This window comes from Agelaius tricolor, unplaced genomic scaffold (genome assembly GCF_023055355.1).
Source record: "Agelaius tricolor isolate 1412-34295 unplaced genomic scaffold, bAgeTri1.0.p SCAF_3, whole genome shotgun sequence".
NCBI classification, from domain to species: domain Eukaryota; kingdom Metazoa; phylum Chordata; class Aves; order Passeriformes; family Icteridae; genus Agelaius; species Agelaius tricolor.
In genome coordinates this window covers 11,436,834-11,455,722 of record NW_027269263.1, presented here as the reverse complement: position 1 = coordinate 11,455,722, position 18,889 = coordinate 11,436,834, and positions in this window count along the sequence as shown.

Genomic DNA, 18,889 nt, shown 5'->3' with positions numbered 1-18,889 from the left:
CTGGATCAGAGCTGTTTGCCCTTGAAGGCTGCTTCTGGTTAAGAGGAGTTGTCCTCCCACGCTCTCCATAACTGCTCCTGCTGAGGATGAGCGAATTAAAAACCCAAAAGCACTGGGAATGTCAGAAATATTATTTTCCTTGTGATAGTTTAATGAGGTTACAGCTTATGGTAATCAAGAAATTCCCCACTCTGTGAAAGAGAAGGGCTTTATGCTAATCTGCCATGATGCTGATTGTTCTGCAGAAATGATGTTGTGCCTGTGTAGCTGCAGCCTCATCCTGTGGCCCCTCACTGCTGGGCATGGGGTTACAGGGCTGGGCTTGTGAAAGGGGGGAAAGAGAGCCTCTCCTGTTTGGCCTAAGCTGTCCAGGTGTCTGTTCCAGGCATCTCATCAAAGTTCTTCCCTCTGACCACCACCTCAGGGAAGGTACAGCTCTCTGCGTGATCTCTTTGCACGTGCAGTGGGTTGTGAGACCAAGAACATATCACTCCCTTTAAAAGAAACAATTCTATTTGCTGAAAATCTTCCTGTTGAAATATAATTTTGTGGGTATGTTAGCTCTCTCCTTTAAATATTGCTTTCATAAAAGCCATCTGTTTTCCCTGGGAATTTTATTTGCATGTATTAAGAAACATGTAAAACCAAGAGATAGAGCTTTCACTACAGTAAAAGGGTAAGAGTGTTGAGAAGGTTGAATAGAAATATTTTAATTGTGGGATTAAAAAAAAATCCCAAATATCAACATGTCGGGTCCGGCTGTCTGTCTCTGCCCCGACACGGGTAGAGTGGTTCTTTGGTGGGCGCGATGCAAAGGACGAGTCTGGACTCTTCAGCTTTCGGTCTTCAGGTTGTTTATTATTTCTTATCTACAAAATTTTTCTGTCTGCCCAACAGAGGTCTGATCTGCAGGCAGTCACAGGCACTCTCTGACCACCCACGGGGCGGTCATGTCTTTTTATACTAAAACCTACGTATACAATATTTACCTTTATTTCCCAATGCTTTTTGCCCATGTTGGCAAGTGCACCTTCACTAGAAACCAATCTCTAAGTGCCAACATCATCACAGGAGATGGAGGACAAGAAGAAGAAAGAAGAAGGACAAGACACGCCCCGATCTCTCCATCTTGTCTCCATAACCCCCCTGTACCAAAAACCTTAAAGTCTATATCTCACCCTCTAAATGTGTCTCTTTTACACCTTGTACTCTAAAGTGATTCTCTTGTCCTCAGACTCTTGTTACTTCTGTGGATGGATCAAAATCAAGCCACCAAGCACTCTTGGCAACATTCCAGGGTTTTCGAGACCCCCAAGGGTTCTCCTGGCATCTCTGGACATCGGGAACGATGTGCTGAGATCCCACATCTCCCCCTTCTGTTTGCACCAAGAAGACTTCTTTGGCAACTTGACTCATGACACGTCTCACACACATAAAGATGCATGGGACGATGAGCATGAGGACTAAGAGTATCATTAAAATATAAAATCCCATTTTTAAAAACCCTCTCCATAAGGGAGAAAGATCAAAAAATCCCGCCACATCATCAATCCATGACCCAGTGATCTCGCCTAATTTCTTTATACTGTCTTTTATATTTTGAATGCTTTCATGAATTGATCTTGAATGATCTGAGAGATTCATGCAGCGCATTCCCTCAAACTCTTCACATCCATGTCCATGAGCGAGCAATAGATAATCGATTGCTGCCCTATTTTGAAGAGTTGCCTCTCTCACACTGCTTACATCTTTTAACATGTCACTCAAAGCGAGAGAAACTGATTGAGCATGCTTGCTCAACCAACAACCCATGTGGTCCAGTTGAGTCAAGGCCACCCCCGACGCTGTCTGAGGTGAGAAAATTGCTGCTGCAATTCTCCTTGCCTTGTCCCAGGTGTACACTTCATCATCACAGTCTGCACTGTAATGTTGCAAGGACCTTTTCTCTTTGTGTTTTTGCTCTCTCAACACTTTTAAATCTGGTGACAACATTGAAATCCTCCCAATGCTGCATGGACCTCCCTTGGCATTTGCAGGAATGCCGTGCCAAATTCTGTCCCCACAAATTAAAAACAACCCACGTGGCAATTGCACTGGGACCTGGATTGATCCTTTGGCTGTCGTCACAGTGTGATTACACCAAGCTGATGCATTTCTATAATATTCATGATTTGGTGTGACATCAATGCTATTGTTTGTCCTTGACACATTCGAATTTTCAAATTTCATGCATAGCTCCATTGTTGTGGACCCAAAAATTTCCAATTCCTGCAGTTCAGTAGAAGCTACAGGTAAAAGATGTGTCCACGCACACCATTCATTCACAGGATCTTTGATGACCTGTGAAATCTCCATTGGAGGATGCCCTGGAATTGGCCATTCGCCCACTGGCAACCCAACCATGCATGCCGTGAATGGTTTCCCTGGTTTCGAATGTGTCAGGCAGATACTTTCTAAATTTGCTGCCTGGGCTAACGTTTCCCAAACATTTTGTTTCGGCTGACTGACTGAGCTGGCATTGAGGGTTGAGTACTTGAGCGTTTCTTTTGAGTGGAAGGGGTTTGAAACATAGGGATTGAGGCTAGAGGCATCGGGCTCAGAGAGGGGATGGAGCCCCGGGATGCCGAACCCCGAGTGTGGCCCCTTCTTTTCACCCCAGACGTCACAGAGGATCGGACCCGCCCCCGACCTCGCTCCGCCGGCACTTCCCGCGCATGCGTGCCTTCGGGGACGCCCCCTGCCTCCCCTGTACTGACGTCACTGTCCCCGTCCCGCTCCACCTCCGAAGTCTCCTCCCTATCGTCTGTTCCTGCCCCTCTCTCCTCCTCCTCTGACGCTGTATCCACACCCCCCGCCGAAGTGCACAGCCCCCTCCCCGCAGGTGCCCCCTTTCTCGCAGCGATTCGAGCCGATCTCCGGGTCCAGACTTCCGGGTCTGACGTCACCACCGCGCGTCTCCTGCGTCCCTTCACAGCAGCTCTCCGGAGCTCTGCAGCTGCTCCGCCCTTGCCGCCCGTGTCTGACGCTCCCGCGCTGGTTTGAGAGGTCTCCCCGGCCACTCCCTGAGCCTTGCTCGACCCGCGCGTCTCTGGCACCGCTCCAGAGGCGACTGTCGCTTTCGGCGTTGCGCTCGCAAGAGTCGCATGGAAACCCGTGTCTCCCATTGCCTCCCCGCCCCCCCCTCCGGCCGCCGCCGCTTCCGCGCCGCCGCGCCTGCCGCGAGAGAGCGCATCCCCCCTCCCCGCTTGTTCCCTTTGAACCCCCCTCCCCGACTCCGCCACGTTTTCCACCTCCTCCCCCCCTGATTCCTGCGAATCGGGACAGTACACTCCGGAAGGGTGGCCTGTCTCCTCGATGTCGCTGGGAGAAAACTTTATTTCATCAGGAAAAGGAATGGTATCATCAGTGTCTGAGTCGGAGTCTGAAATCCCTGTATTCTCTGTAGTTTCAGGGTGCTTTAGGGTTCCCTTGGGTTTTCGGGATGGTGGGACTGAGGGCAATGACATTTTCCCTTGTACCCTTTTCTCGGGCACCTTTTCCCCCGGGCTAATTGAGATCAGAGCCAATTTCTGCTTGGAACCTTGCTCTGCTCCCTCCGCCCCTCTGGGACCTGCAACAACTTGTTGCCTGGCTGACCCCCTAAATTGAGTCGAGGTCGCCTCTAACATAATTCTTGCTGAGGACAGCAATTTTAAGGCTGTTTTATCCTCATTGATGGCTAGAAAATATAGGTGTCTGTTAACTTCTTGCCAAAAGCCTACTTCAAATAACAGCCTTGTTTCGGAGTACGGGTAATTACACCGCACCCATAGCAATAATTCTCTAAGCTTTTTCTTTGGGATCCCCTTAGTGTGTGTGTCTGCCACGCCTTGTAGGTCGGACAGAATTTCTATTTGTTCCTGGGAAAGTGTACCCCCCATGTTCTTAATTCTTGACCTTCTCACCGAATTCCTGTCGTCAGAGCAGTCCGGAGGCTCCTGGTCTCTGGCCTGCAGGTCACAGGAGATGGATCCGGAGGCGCCTTTCCGATTCCGATCCGGGCTGTTCTGCTACGAACTTTCTTCGGCTGAGGTGGAGTGCGATGTTTTCTGCGGCTGCTGCGTTTTCAGATTCTCCTGGCTGCTTTCTGGCTGTTTTCCCAAGGAGTTATCAGGCTCTCCTGGGAATGAGTCCAACTCGGGAGCTGCCCACTCGGTGCTTCAAGGCTGCCCCTGTGCAAGAGGTGCACAGCAGAGCTCACCGTGGTTCAGCGAAGGCTGCTGGATGCTGCTGGATCGCCGGTCGCTGCCGAGCTGCTCCCGGGTCGCCGCCGGGTGCCCACCGGTGCCGGTGCCCACGGGATGCCCACCCAGGGACGCCAAATGTCGGGTCCGGCTGTCTGTCTCTGCCCCGACACGGGTAGAGTGGTTCTTTGGTGGGCGCGATGCAAAGGACGAGTCTGGACTCTTCAGCTTTCGGTCTTCAGGTTGTTTATTATTTCTTATCTACAAAATTTTTCTGTCTGCCCAACAGAGGTCTGATCTGCAGGCAGTCACAGGCACTCTCTGACCACCCACGGGGCGGTCATGTCTTTTTATACTAAAACCTACGTATACAATATTTACCTTTATTTCCCAATGCTTTTTGCCCATGTTGGCAAGTGCACCTTCACTAGAAACCAATCTCTAAGTGCCAACATCATCACAGGAGATGGAGGACAAGAAGAAGAAAGAAGAAGGACAAGACACGCCCCGATCTCTCCATCTTGTCTCCATAACCCCCCTGTACCAAAAACCTTAAAGTCTATATCTCACCCTCTAAATGTGTCTCTTTTACACCTTGTACTCTAAAGTGATTCTCTTGTCCTCAGACTCTTGTTACTTCTGTGGATGGATCAAAATCAAGCCACCAAGCACTCTTGGCAACATTCCAGGGTTTTCGAGACCCCCAAGGGTTCTCCTGGCATCTCTGGACATCGGGAACGATGTGCTGAGATCCCACATCAACACTTCAAAATTTGATCTCTAAAACTAAGCAGGAATATATTTAAGTGAAAAGTGTAACAGTTTAACCAGTAGAGATTGGGATAGCCTGGATTAACCTGTAATCACAACCCTTGTATCTATTGGAAACATTGTCCTGTTTACTCACAGTATGCTTTTCCATGCAGGCATAAACCCTGCTCCTTCTGGCTGGGCTCTCTTGGCCCTGAAATTCTATTGGCTTAGGGGAGATGAACAAAAGGCAGAGGAGAAAACACAGCTTGTTAGTATCTGGCAAAAATGAACTTTGGAGGAGGCTGCATTTCCAGGAAAAACTTTTTGGGTGTCTATAAGCAAAAAAACCCCACCCAACATTGAAAGTTATTGTCTTCTGAAATGGAGGGATAATTCAGGAGTCAGCAGCACTGTAAATGGTTCAGGGATTGCTCTCTTAAGGGATGGAGTTTGCTTTTTGGGAAAAAAATATGGTGTGAATAAGCCTCCTGTGCATTCAGAGATAAACAGGGAAAAGAGACACTGATAAGAGTCCTTCAAGCTGACAAATTACAAGTGTTCTACTGTGTCACAGAATCACAGAATATTCTGTGTTGAAAGGGACCCACAAGGTTCATCAAGCCCAGCTCTGCAGGGAATGGCCCATGCAGGGATCAATGCCACAACCTTGGTGTTGTTAGCACCATGCTCTGACAAAATGAGCCAGGGGGATTCTGTGCTGAAAACAGAAACTCCACAGAGACCTGCATGCACAAGGTACAATCCTACAGGACTACTTGTGTACATCCTTGAAAAGGATGCACTGTGTAGAGAGGAAATTGTGACTAGAATTTCATAAAGTACATGTCAAACAGAAGAGATGCTTTTCTACACCCATGTTACCTGGGCTACAGTCACTTCACTGCTCCCTAACATTCTTCTGGGAAACTTGCTCTATATTAGCAACAAGTACTGCACAAGTTGGATAGTCATAAAAAAATCCACACCAAACTTTAAATGCTAATCTATGCTTGAGACAAATAAGAACCTGGCTCTCATGTGATTTGGGGCATGCAACAGCTGAAAAATGCCTTTACCTAAAAGAATTGTTCAGGACTTGGTGTGCTATGTGCCTATAGGCACACATTCTTTCTCTGTCCCTCTTTCTCTTTGCCTGAGGCACAGTAATTATATCTGTATTTTGGGAAAACATAGGCAGACCCTCCTTTCAGACATAAAAAAATCTCCTGTCTGGACTGCTTTTTTGTTTCTTGTCACAGAGAGAGGGAGAAGGCTGTGACTGCTTTCAAAACTGCCTGCCTGTGTGAGGAACTGAAGCAGCAGGAGGAATGAATGGTGTTAATGCCAAGTTCCAGAGCAAAAGAGGACTTTAGAAGATGTGGGATGCTCCACATTTCTCAGAGGCCTGGTCTTCCTGAGTGGAAAAGATAGGTGGTAGGTGATTAAGAGCTAGAAATCTTCATGGCAATTTTTGGAGCTGCCTTTTGACATGCAAGGAAGGGCAAATCTCTCTGGGTCTCCCTGGGTTTCCTGTTCACATGCTCTTTGTCCTGATCCCTTTCCATTTGCACTGTTCCCTCAGCCACAGCAGCTGTGGAAGAAGCCTTGTCTCCAGCTGGAAGGATGAGGTGTGGGGGAACTTTCCAAAGCTGCCCATTGGTGATGGCACAGGGGGCCCAGCTGAACAGCTAACACATGTTCTTTTAATACAGCTAAATGCAAGGTTGTTCATCTAGGAATGAAAATTCGAGCAAGATAAAGGCTGTGCTTAGGATTGAGATAAAGGGCTGAAGGATCAGGGTGAACAATCTTTGCAACCTGAGCTCTAAGGATGCTGTATTAGCAAGACAAGAGCCTGAGCAGTCCTTGATTGTGTAAATAAAGATCAAGCACAAGCAGAGCCACTGTTACCACCATATGCACCAAGACTGGACACAGCTTTTATAAGTAAACCAGATCTGAAAAGCAGGAATTGGGTTTTGCTGGGTGTTTCAAGGCACAGTCATTGTTTTTAGCCCTGCAAACCAAAGTTGTCTGATATTTGTTGTGTGAAAGCTAAAGAACTCAAAGGCATTCAAAGCAGCCTGTGCTAAGCAGTGTTTTCACTCCCCTGGGACACTGTGGACTTAAATTCAGTGGCTGGATTGAGTGTCCTGAATTCCAGGGGTGCCTTGGAGCCTGGGTACACCTCGGCACCTGGTGCATCTGAGCTCCATGATGGTCCCAGCCACAGGCACCTCTTTTCCCAGCCATGGCAGAGATCCCATCCTGTGGGAGTGCTGCAGCAGGGCCTGGACATGTGTGTCCCTTTGGACAGTCCCTCAGGACACCCAAGGTGGTGGTCATCCCACCTGGACATGGGTCAAGGTTTGAGGGCGTCTGCTTTGCTCGATTTGGGTCAGGAATTTGAGCCCAAGATTTTATGCCAGGAGCAGTGCCAGGAGAGCTCTTGTGCAATGCACAATGAACTGCAGTCTTCTCAGTTTGGGTCCACTGAGCTTCAGTGAGTTACAAAAAGTGCAATAACTCCAACTGGGGACAATCAATGCAGAGCACTGCTGGTATTGGGTCAATCTCTTGTGCCACTGTGATATTTTATAAAAAAGCCCTTTGCCAGGATCTTTTCTCCTGAGAAGCTGGCAAGCTTCAGCTTCTCCATGTTTTGCTACTTTGGAATGTGATTTGGAGAATTGTTTACCCAGCATGTGAATTGTTTTTAACTAATGGCCAATCACAGCCACCTGTGTCGGACTCTCTGAGTGTGTCACGAGATTTTATTATCATTCTTTGCTAGCCTTCTGATGCCTCCTTTCTTTTTCTTCAGTATAGTTTTAGTATATAATTATAACATAATATAATATAATATAATATAATAATAAATCAGCCTTCTGAAACATGGAGTCAAGATTCTCATCTCTTCCCTCGTCCTGGGGACCCTCAAACACCGCCACACCCTTGGATTACCAGAATTAAAGATTTGAGACTCCTGCTTTGAACTTGGATGATTTGTACATGTATCAGCCACGTTCCTAGAAAATATTTGCATTGTTGGTCTAATCTCCTGTAAATTCACGTGTTTCCATGGAAAGCTTTGTTTTACATTGAGAAAGGTGTTTCAAATAAAACAGTGTTCCCAGTCAGTTCTGTTTCATATTTTTAAAAGCATATTGACAAACTGAGAAGTCTAGGAAAGAGCTACAAGGAATACTGGAGTCCTGGAAAATCTTTTTTACTGTAAAATGTCTTTTTCGTTTACCTTTAAAGGTAAATGGTGCCTTTTCATTGTAGATAAGTGCCTATGAGAGGAGCAGATTTACTAGGAGACAACATTTTAACCTTCTGAAAGCATTAAAATCTGCAAATGGCTCTCATGGCTGGGAGTTGAAGCTACTCGAATTCAGAACAGAAATCAATGGCAAATGTTTAAGCTAAGAATACTCAGTCACTGAAGCACCTTTAAGAGAAATTGATTATACCAGCCAGCAAAGCTGTCACTAAATCAGGATTATTTTTAAAATGTCTCAAGATTCAGCAGAAAGTTTTTCTATAAAACCAGTTGTAATTCAGGCGGAATTTCTGAACTTGCAGTAGGAATCTCTGGATGGTAACTCATGGTGTCTCTTCTGCAGAAGGTCAGGGTAGATGACTATTGAAGTTAAGGTTTTGCAATTATTTTCTGCCTCATAAGGTAATCTAAAATTAATGATAATAAAAAATACTAGGTCAAACAAAATGCTTTCTCACTAAATATTCTGTTAAAATCTACTGAAATGAAACAAGGCTTGTTTTTCTATTCCTTTCCTTAATTTTTTCACTTACTAAACTATAATGTAGGTAATTTTTCAAATATATTACTTTCTTTTTTACATTTTCCTTAAAATGTTTCAATTATTCATTTAAATTTTTTACTTTCTTTTTTCCCCATGTATAATGTTTGACAAAAATTTGACAAATAGCTCTGCTTGACTCAAATATGTGTTTTCTTTATCCCACCACTAAAAGAATCTATGCCTTATCATCTGAGCTCAAATGTTTGTTAGGAATTTGAGAAAAGAATCTGAACTCTCACTCTGGTACATTTCCCCACACTGAAGGGCATGCAAGCCCTGGGTTGATATGTCTCTTTTTTCCTTTGAGGATTTCTAAGTAGCAGTCCTAGTTCTAGAGAGATGACAGAAAAAAAAAATGTATATTCTTGTTTATATGGATGTTCAGTAGTTATGGTTAATAAAGAGTAGCAAATTGCCATGATAAAGGCAGATAAGTAGCTGATGAAAGCTAATTAGTATCAGACCACCTCATTGCTAAATAGGATTACAGCTGGCTAAAAGAGAACACAAATGCTGAATTTCACCAGTATTAGTGATGATTTCAGCACAGGAAATAGATTATCCTGCCCAGTTTCACTCTTTTTCTGGTGAGAAATCTATAATTCTATTTTAAGGGACAACTCCCTGTACTCATGAATGTTTCCACAGAGATTAAAGGCAAAGGTTATGAGAAGATTTTAAGGACAAATATTTGATGATTTGCTTTCAAAATATTTTTTTCTTTGTGTCCTACTAAGCATGCCATAGGTGAGGAAAGCTCCCAGGGATATGTAGAAGTTGTGCACCTAAAAACACAGAGATGGCATTGTAGAGTGGCATCCCTCGTGCTGTCTTACCGTGTGGTGAATCCAACACACTGTTAAAAATGCAGTTCCTTGATCACTCCTTCCTTTAGTGTAAAATGAGAAGCTTGCAAATGGATTAAGTTTCAAAGAAGGTTCAGTATGTGCTTTTGATTGTCTGAGTGTCTGTCTGAATCACTTTATTTCTACAAGAAATAGTGACATCTAAAAAACGTCTCAGCTGGATGACTGCAGTAATCACCTCATCTTATTACTTACAAAAATTTGTATGTTGTGTCTTCAGAAGAGAAAAAGGGTTCAGAATCCACCTTCATTTGTGTTGGTATCTCATTACAGATAGTCCTAAAAAGGAACAGGTTTCCAATAACCCCTGAAGCTTGGTTTCAAGGAAGATTCCTGCCTAGAAGGAAATGAACTCATGTTCAAATGCAGCCTCTTGCACAAATCACCACTGGGATCTCCAGTATTTCAGAAGCCTGTGGCCCTGAGCAAAAGGAGAAAGTCTTTCCTGAAGGTGAAAGTCAGAGGTAGAAGGAGAGGAAAGAGGAAGGACAGGCCTGGGGAGGGTTGGGTGTGATTAAGAACTCAATTTTTATTCAAGAAATACTGCTGAGTGATGAAACCTGAGCTGATTCATCATCTCAGCTCCCAGACCTATTTTTGTGTAATTCTCATTAGTCTACGTTGTGTTGGTGGTCAGCTGTTGTATCAGGTTACAGAACTGCATTTGTGTCCTGGTTTCAGCCAGGACAGAGTTCACTTCTTCTCCTTACAGTGCTGTGTTTTGGATTCTGAATGACAGTGGTGCTGATAGCACACTGATGTTTTGGGGTTTTTGCTAAGTCGTGTTTGTCCTAAATCAACGACTTTTTTCCCCCATGTCTCATGCTCTGCCCATGAGGAGCTGCACAAGAGAAACTGGGAGGGAGCACAGCAGGGACAGGTGACCTGAAGTGACCAGAGGAATATTCCATACCACAGAATGCCATGCCCAGTGTAAAAACTGGGGAGAGTTACCCAGAAGGGTGGCTGCTCTGGGCTGGGGAAGGAGGGCAACAAGGCTGGTGACGGGCTTGGAAAACAAACCCTGTGAGGAATGACTGAGGGAGCTAGGGACGTTTAGCCTGGAGAAGAGGAGACTCAGACGTGACCTTATCACTCCACATTTTCCTGAAAGGAGGTTTGCACTAGATTGCAAGGCAATGTGAATTCTATTTGCCATCTGTTAGAGGTGGGGCAGTTATCTTCTGTTCATTGGGCAGTTTTCCTTCTCTCTTCCATAAACCAATCCTCCCTCCAGGGAGAGATCTTCTGTTAATGAGCCATTGACTGTCACTGCATGACTGATGAAATTACATCATCCCACTGGGAGATGCTCCGCCCAGGGAGAGGGGCCAAGCATTCCTAACTGGATATAATCTGAGATTTTGGGGCAGCAGAGCAGCTTCTTCACTGGATTTCCCAGAGGAACAGCTGCCTCTTCTGCTGGATCTTCAGAGGAAGACTACACCCTTCTACAGGATCCCTGACCAACAGGGTGTCAGGTTGTGTTCTGACTCTGTCAGTGTTGTTTTAGTTTACTGCATTGTTTATTTTTTAAACTTTCTTTTCTTCCCTAATAAAGAACTGTTATTCCTGCTCCCATATTTTTGCCTGGGAGCCCCTTAATTTCAGATTTATAACAATTCAGAAGGAGGGGGGTTTACATTTTCCATTTCAGGGGAGGTTTCTGCTTTCCTTAGCAGACACCTGTCTTTCCAAACCAAGACAGGGTTGTAGTCAAGTGGGGGTTGGTCTCTTTCTCCAGGCAGCACTGACAGAACCAGAGGACACAGTCTCAAGCTGCACCAAGGGAAATATAGGTTGGATATTAGGGGAAAGTTTTTTAGAAAAAGTGATAAAAACTTTAGAAAGAGTGATAAAGTTCTGGAATGGTCAGCCCAGGGAGGTGGTGGAGTCACCATCCTTGGATGTGTTTAAAAAAGATTGGATGTGGTACTCAGTGCCATGGTTTAGTTGAGGTGTTGGGGCATGGGCTGGACTCAATGATCTTGAAGGTCTCTTCCAGCCTGGTCATTCTGTGAATTCTGTCATCTTGCATCAGTCAACAAGTGGCGATCTACCGCATTGAGCAGTTCCAGAGCTGGAGAGAATGAACCAGTTTGGGTCCTGATTTGAAGAGCCTGGAACATTTGCACAAATGACAGAGGATCGTGGGTGACAGCCTGGGGTCCCAGCTGGAAGAGCTGCCTGTGAAGCTCCTCCATGGGAATGATTCATCACTGCAATGCATTTCCCTCTGATAAAGCAGCAGGCAACCATCATCTTCAGCAAATGCATTTGTGAGCATGAATGTGCTGTGGGGAATACTCTGCTTTCTCCAACACTGAAGGAAAGGGCAGCTTTCTTTTCTAGCCTATTGCTGTAATTATTCCATTGTGTTTGAGTTACCCCCACTATATGTCATGAATAGGAATGGACCTTATAGGATGTCTCCAGATGTAGAGCTTCCAAACATCCATCCACTTCATGATCAAACTCAGAGTCACATAAGGAGCTGGGGACTCAATGCCAGACCTTTTGGTTGCTTCCCTTTTGTGACAGAGCACTGAAAGTCTCCCTTTGTAAGGAGCTGAGTGCCTTGGAGAGGAAGACCTGAGAGCTGCTTGCTGGGAAGGAGCTGGTTTTTTTGGTTAACTGGAGGCAGTGAGGAATAAAACAGGGCTTGAGAAGGCTGAACACTTTCCTCTAGTTTGTATTTCTAGGTACAGTTTTTTTCCCAACTTGCTGCCAGTTTCTTAGCCTTAAAGCAATACTTTAGTGGACCAGGAATCCTGGTCAACCACTAGAAAGCCTTGGTTCATATCTCTGTCTGTCATGCCCAACAAGGCTGAAATATCCATTTCCATTTTATTCATAAGAGCAGCAGATTCAGAAAAAATATTTTTTTTTTTTGGTTTTTTAATTTGTTTTGTGGTTTTTTGTTTGTTTTTTGGCTTTTTTTGTTTGTTTTTGTTTGTTTGTTTTGTTTCTGTGTGTGGTTTTGGTTTGCTTTTTTTTTTTTTTTTTTTTTTTTTTTTTTTTTTTTTTTAATGCTCAACAGAGTGGCCACTTTTCAGTTTAGAGCACTGGTAAAAAAAAAAAAAAAGGGGGAACGTCAGTGATCACAGTTGTCCCTAGCAATATCTGAAGCTCCCACAGGCATCATCTGCCACAGCTGAGTATCCTAGCAGCAGGTAACCAGCAGGTAAGGAGTCATTCTTTTGTTCCACACTTGCAGTTCTTAAGAAGTAGGAAAAGTTCAGCCAGGAGATATGAGGAGACATTGCTGACAGCCCCTGCTGACTGCAGGACTAGGACAAGAACTGGGAAAAAAGTGACAACTCATGGATAAGAACAGATGAATAATTGAAACTAAGCGAAATATGATACAAATAATATCAATTATATCAATGTGGCATTCACATTCTCTGGAAAAATCCCTTTGCCCAGGATTTTTCTGCTGGAAAGCTGTGAGGCCTCAAAGAAAAATGAAAACAATAATTATCTGATTTGCTTCTCCTGTGTTTTGCTCCTTTGGAATGTGTTTGGAGATTGTTTACCCACAGGTGATTGTTTCATTGGTTTCTGCTGTGAGTTGTTTTCACTCATTGGCCAATTGGGGCCAAGCTGCGTCAGGACTCTGGAGAGAGTCACGAGTTTTCATTATTTTTTTTTTTAGCCTTCTGTAAGTATCCTTTCTGTATTCTTTAGTATAGTTTAGTTTAGTATTCTTTAATATAATACAGTATCATAAAATAATAAATTAGCCTTCTGAGAACATGGAGTCAGATTCATCATTCCTTCCTGCCATGGGGGACCCAGCAAATACAATATAACAATGCTAATAGTTGTAGTGAAAAGGAGAGAGAGGGAAATAAAACCCAAGAAAGGCACAATTCAAGTGATCACCACCTGGTGCCTGGCCTGTCCCTGGCCACTGATTGCCACCCCTGGCCAATTTCCCCCTAGTTCATGTACTGAGCAGGATGTTCTGTGCTGTGGAACATGCCTTTGGTTATTTTGGGTCAGTTCTCCTGGATATGATCCCCTCCAGCTTTTCTGCACCTACTTTCTGAAAAGTCCTTGAGTTTGGGTAAACACTACTTAGCAACAACTTAAACATCAGTGTGTTAACAACCTTATTCTAAATCCACAGTACTGTAACAGCTCCTGAGAAGAATATTAACTCTGTCTTGGCTGAAAGCGGGATGGATAGGCACAATGACATTTTTTTATGGGTTTTTGAATCCCAGCAGATCTTGTGGATGAACAGAGACCCTCCATGGTCAGCACTCTGCAGGCAGAGGCAGCTCTAGCAATGCAGCTGCAAGGCTTTAGCCACTGGGGATGTTTTACCAGTTCTCTACTTATTCCTCTACCTCTGCTCCTGTCACTGCACAGGGAGTCCTGCAAACTCAGAGTCCTTGCTCAGCTACCATGTGAGTTATTCTTAGCTCATTTAAGTGTTTTTCTCTGACATTTTCTATGGCTGTTTCTGTGTCCTTATGGCTAAGAGTTGGGTATCTGAGGAATGTTTTGTTGTCTTCCTGTGTTATAACTTCTGCTGAAACTTTTGTTTCTTATGTCAGAAGAGTGGGCACAGGGGAAATGAGACCTGGTAGGTACTGCTGACTTCTGCTGAAGGTGTTAGCTTACTTTGTCTCCTTGCTGTGGTCTAGTGACCTGAAGTCAATCAACTTTCTCTTCTGCTTTGTTCACTACAATCTCAGTATGAGGGATGTCATAAAGCCAGGATGGAAGTTGCTTTACACTGCAGAACTTAGCTAAAACTATGAAAAAAAACCCAGCTTGTATAATATTAGGAAAAACAACCAGGAAAATAAGTCTTGTCTTGTTTTCTTTTCTGTACATAAATGTTATATCAAACCCTTTTTTTTTTTTTTTTGGACTGGTCTTAAAATCAGGTTTATTTGCATTGTGTTTGCTACAATTGCCTTTTTCACATACACCAACAGCAAGCTGTTGAAGCACTGAAAATGGGTCGCTCACTCAAGTTTCCTCATATTTCCCTTGGAAAGCACCCAATATTTGGGGCTTTTCGACCAGCAAACAGGATTTGCTCCTGGGAGCAAAGACACAGATAATGTTTTCAGTGCTTTGTTCTCCATGCTTCTTTCAAGCTGTTCCAATTTCCTCTCCTATTCCCAAGGGCCACAGAGCAGGCAATGCAGGTAGCTGGGCTCAGAGGGAAGTTGGGGGCTCTGTGCAGCAGCCACTCTGCAGCAGGCAGTGCCCACGAGGGGCCCCAACCCCACTGCCAGCTCCTGATTAACACACAGCAGCATCTGACACCTGATGGCTTTGTGTGGGAGTTCCCACTGAAACATCCTGAGTGTAATAACTTCTGCAATTGATGGCACCTCTTGGAGCCCTTCTGGTTGTTTAATTGATTGCAGGCTGGTGCTAAGAAAAATGCAGCTCGTGGGTGCTCGAGCTGTTTATTAGCCATTAATAACCACATGGGTGGACAGCTGCATTGTGCTGATCAATGCACAGAGCTCTGCTCCTGAGACAGAGGTACAGAGAATTTGGCACCCAGGATGTGCAGGGAGAGAAGAGAGTTCCCTTCTTGTTGCCCTTGCTCAGCTGGCCTAAACTCTTACAGGAGTTGATCACTCCCAGGTGTTTGGAGAGCCATGTTTGTACCAGGCAGGAAAGACAGGCTGTGGGCTGATGCTGCACCACCTCCTCCCAGCTGAGGAGCTGATCAGGACAGCAAAAGCCCCCACCCAGATTTTGAAAAAGTACTGCCTTTCACTGTTTCACTTTCAAATTTCTGAGGTTTAAAATAGCAGATTTTTCTTTTGCTCTGCTCAAACCACCCTCACTGCACAGTTAGGTTGAATACAAATTTTAAATATTCAGAAATGTATTTGTACTGAAGAGACAATAGTTGTTTATACTTCAGCTTCTGTGCCCGATTTTGGGATATCTAGAATGTCAACATCCTGGCCTTCAGGTTTCTCAGTTGTACATCTGTGTATATGCTCATGAGGCAGACACACAAATAGTAGGGACATTGAAATAGTTTTCCAACTCATGGAAAACTAGGATATTATTATTTTGTTTGTTTAAGCCTGGAACAAAAGCTTGTTTCTACAACTTTCCATGTAATGAGAAATCCTGAAAATGGCTTTCAATATTTTATGTTATACAGAGCATGAATTTCATTATTTATTACAGCATCATTTAGAAATGCATATAATAATCAAGAAAAACCATGACATACACAAAGAATAAATGATAGTACTAAATAAAATTTTAATTTTGCTGAATTTTTCATTTCTAGTTTTGAATTGCTTTTCTGATGCTTATGTCACTACAGGTATAATACTACACCCCTCCCTCCCTCCCTTTGCCACATTCACTCTAGAATCATTTACTGACAAATTTATGGGTGAGATGTATTCACAAATGGTTACTGGGCTTGTATTTGCTCTGAGTTGAAGATTAATTTGAATTTATTTTCAGATAAGCTACTGGCCTGATGAAAAACAGAAGAAATTAAAGATAAAACTCATAATGCTCTTTCTATAAATTCAGAATTTCATCTCGGTTCTTCCTTTAAGTGCTTTGCTTTGGGGCAGCAGTACCCACTGCCATTAACATATTTCATTATCAACAGGTTGGGATCATTCCTAGCCATGGAGAAATTGGAGGCGGTTTCGAGGCACTTCCCTAGAGATGAGGGGAACTTTATCTTATAAGAAGGTAATCAGCACTGTCTGGCCCCCTGAGGAATTACTGTTCCATGATTAGGTCCATAACCTGATAGAAATAAAGGCCCTTGGAGGAGGTTTCCTGGAACAATAGGCAAAAGGCAATAGAGCAGGAGATAGGGTGTGCAGTGGAAATTACTTTAAACCAGAAAGTGAAAACCACAGTCTCAAGGCTTCTCCTGGCAACTTAGCAGCCAAGGGTGTATTTTTTTTTTCAGTATATTTATTGCTTATCCATCACAATCACAACCTGTGTCCAGCATAACAGGAAGAGCAGCAACTTGTGGGAAATTGAATCCAGATCAGTTATTTTATTTTTCCCTTCTATACAAAATGCAGACTTAGAGAGGGAGGGGTGGACGGAAATGGAAAGAGTGCATGTCTGCACAACTACTGCCTGTCCCTTCCTTGCCCTTTGGGTGATTGTCACTTTGGGCCTTTGCAATCAGGTTCTCAGTTCCCTTTGTAAGGCTCCTCTCACTTCAGGTTAGTATTCATGTGGGGTGATGTTATTGTGAAGTGGCTTTCCTGGCACCTTCAGTGGGTGCATCCTGATAGGGAGTGATGGAGAGGAGAAAACGTGATGGGGATGTCAGATCCTGTTAACAGAACAGTCCTGCTCTGCCCTTTCCAGCTCCACTGCACCAGGCTGGAGCTCTCTGCCTTGTTGCTTTGTTCTCTTCTCATGAAGAGAGCCTTTGAGAGGGATGAGAGGGGCAGCTCCATGCCAGCCATGACCATTGCACCCATGGTAAGGAAAGAAGGCTGTTCTCCCATGCCCTCAGGGTACTTAGCGCAAAGGTGGCTCTACTGTGCTCAAGGACATGCAAAACTTGCTGCTGTAAGAACCACATGCTCTCCCAGAACAAAAGACACTCCTGAATACAGAGCAAAGGCATAAGAACCAATCCGTTTTATTTTCTCCCCATGTAGTTTGCACCTTTACATAATGGATTTCTCTTCTTTCCTCCCCTGCCTCATTTTTCCCAGCATAGCACCAGTTATTATAATTATTGTTACAGCTGCATGTACAAAACCTATGAAGCCCTAGGGCTGTGCACTTGTGGACTGAGGAGCATCTTGTCTGATGTAGCTGTTCAAAAGAGGGTTGTCTGAGCCCATCACCCTGACTCTCCCCATCATCAGTATAGGCAGAAAAAGCTGTATCCAAAGAGGCCTTCAACCCATTTAAATAAGGTTCCTTAAATAAGGGAAAATTATGTTTCTACATTGCCCCTAGGAGGGTGTCCTACTTTTGGCAGATGAAGCGTGACATGCCTCATCCTCATTTCCTCTGTGGCTTCACTGTTCTTTGCAAACACCATTGACTTTCACTTTCCAGCCCTTTCCACTCTGAACTGTGTCTGCCAAGGGATTAACACGTATTGTAGCTTGTCTCTTTTAGAGCACATATTCCTCTTTGCAGGCTCCCAGGCATTAGAGGAGCAGGTGTTCTATAGGTGTTCATAAAAGCATAATCATGCTGATTATTTGCTCTGGATTATGACCCAAGTTTGCCCAGAACAAAAATCGTGGTCATTCCTGTTCTCTGTGCAATGCTATGGAAACCTGCTTATGCTTGTTCTAGCCTGGTGCATGCCTCTGGTTGGCCACTGCTCAAGGCTGTGCATAAGCCATAAAACTTATCCCTTTTTTTTTCCTAGAGCGTTTCAAAACCAGGAATTCCTTTGAAATCACAGAATAAGCTGAGTTGGAAGGGACCCTCAAGGATCATCGGGTCCAACTCCTGACCTTGCATAGCACCATCCCCTAGAGCCACACCACGTGCCCAAGACTATTGTTCAAATGCTTCTTGAACTCTGTGAGGCTGGTGCTGTGACCACTGCCCTGGGGAGCCTGTTCTGGTGCCCTATCACACTCTGGATGAAGAATATTTTCCTGATATCCAACCCAAACCTCCTCTGACACAACTTCAGGCCATTCCCTTGGGTCTTGTCACTGCTCACCACAGAGCAAAGATCAGTGTCTCCCCTCCTCTTCCTCTGATGAGGAAGTTGTAAGGTTGTAAGTTGTAAGACTTCACCTGCAGTGAGGTCTCCCCTCAGTCTCCTCTTGCTTTACCCACCCCACTTCCACACACCCCCCCCAAAAAAACCTAAAATTAACAAATCAGAATTTTATAGCAGGAAAAAGTTTCACTAGAACGTTCCCAACCAACTCCATCATTTTGTAGTTGTCTAGTTCATGTCTTCTCAGCATGAACAGAAGACTTCAACCCTCCCTTTTATAAAATTATGGTGACTTTTTTCCATACAAGGAAATTACATTCCCTGTAATGGAAAATATACCAATTAAAACACTTGGAAACTTTTGGTTTGTTTTTCATTTTAGAAAGACAGCATAACAGAATCTGGGATTTGATGTCCATATTTGATAAGTCTTGTTTATATTTTCTGTGGAACATCCTGAACATCCACTATTTTAATAACTAAGCCTGTATACACTGAATTCTGCTCTCATCCTTATCTCTTGGCAGG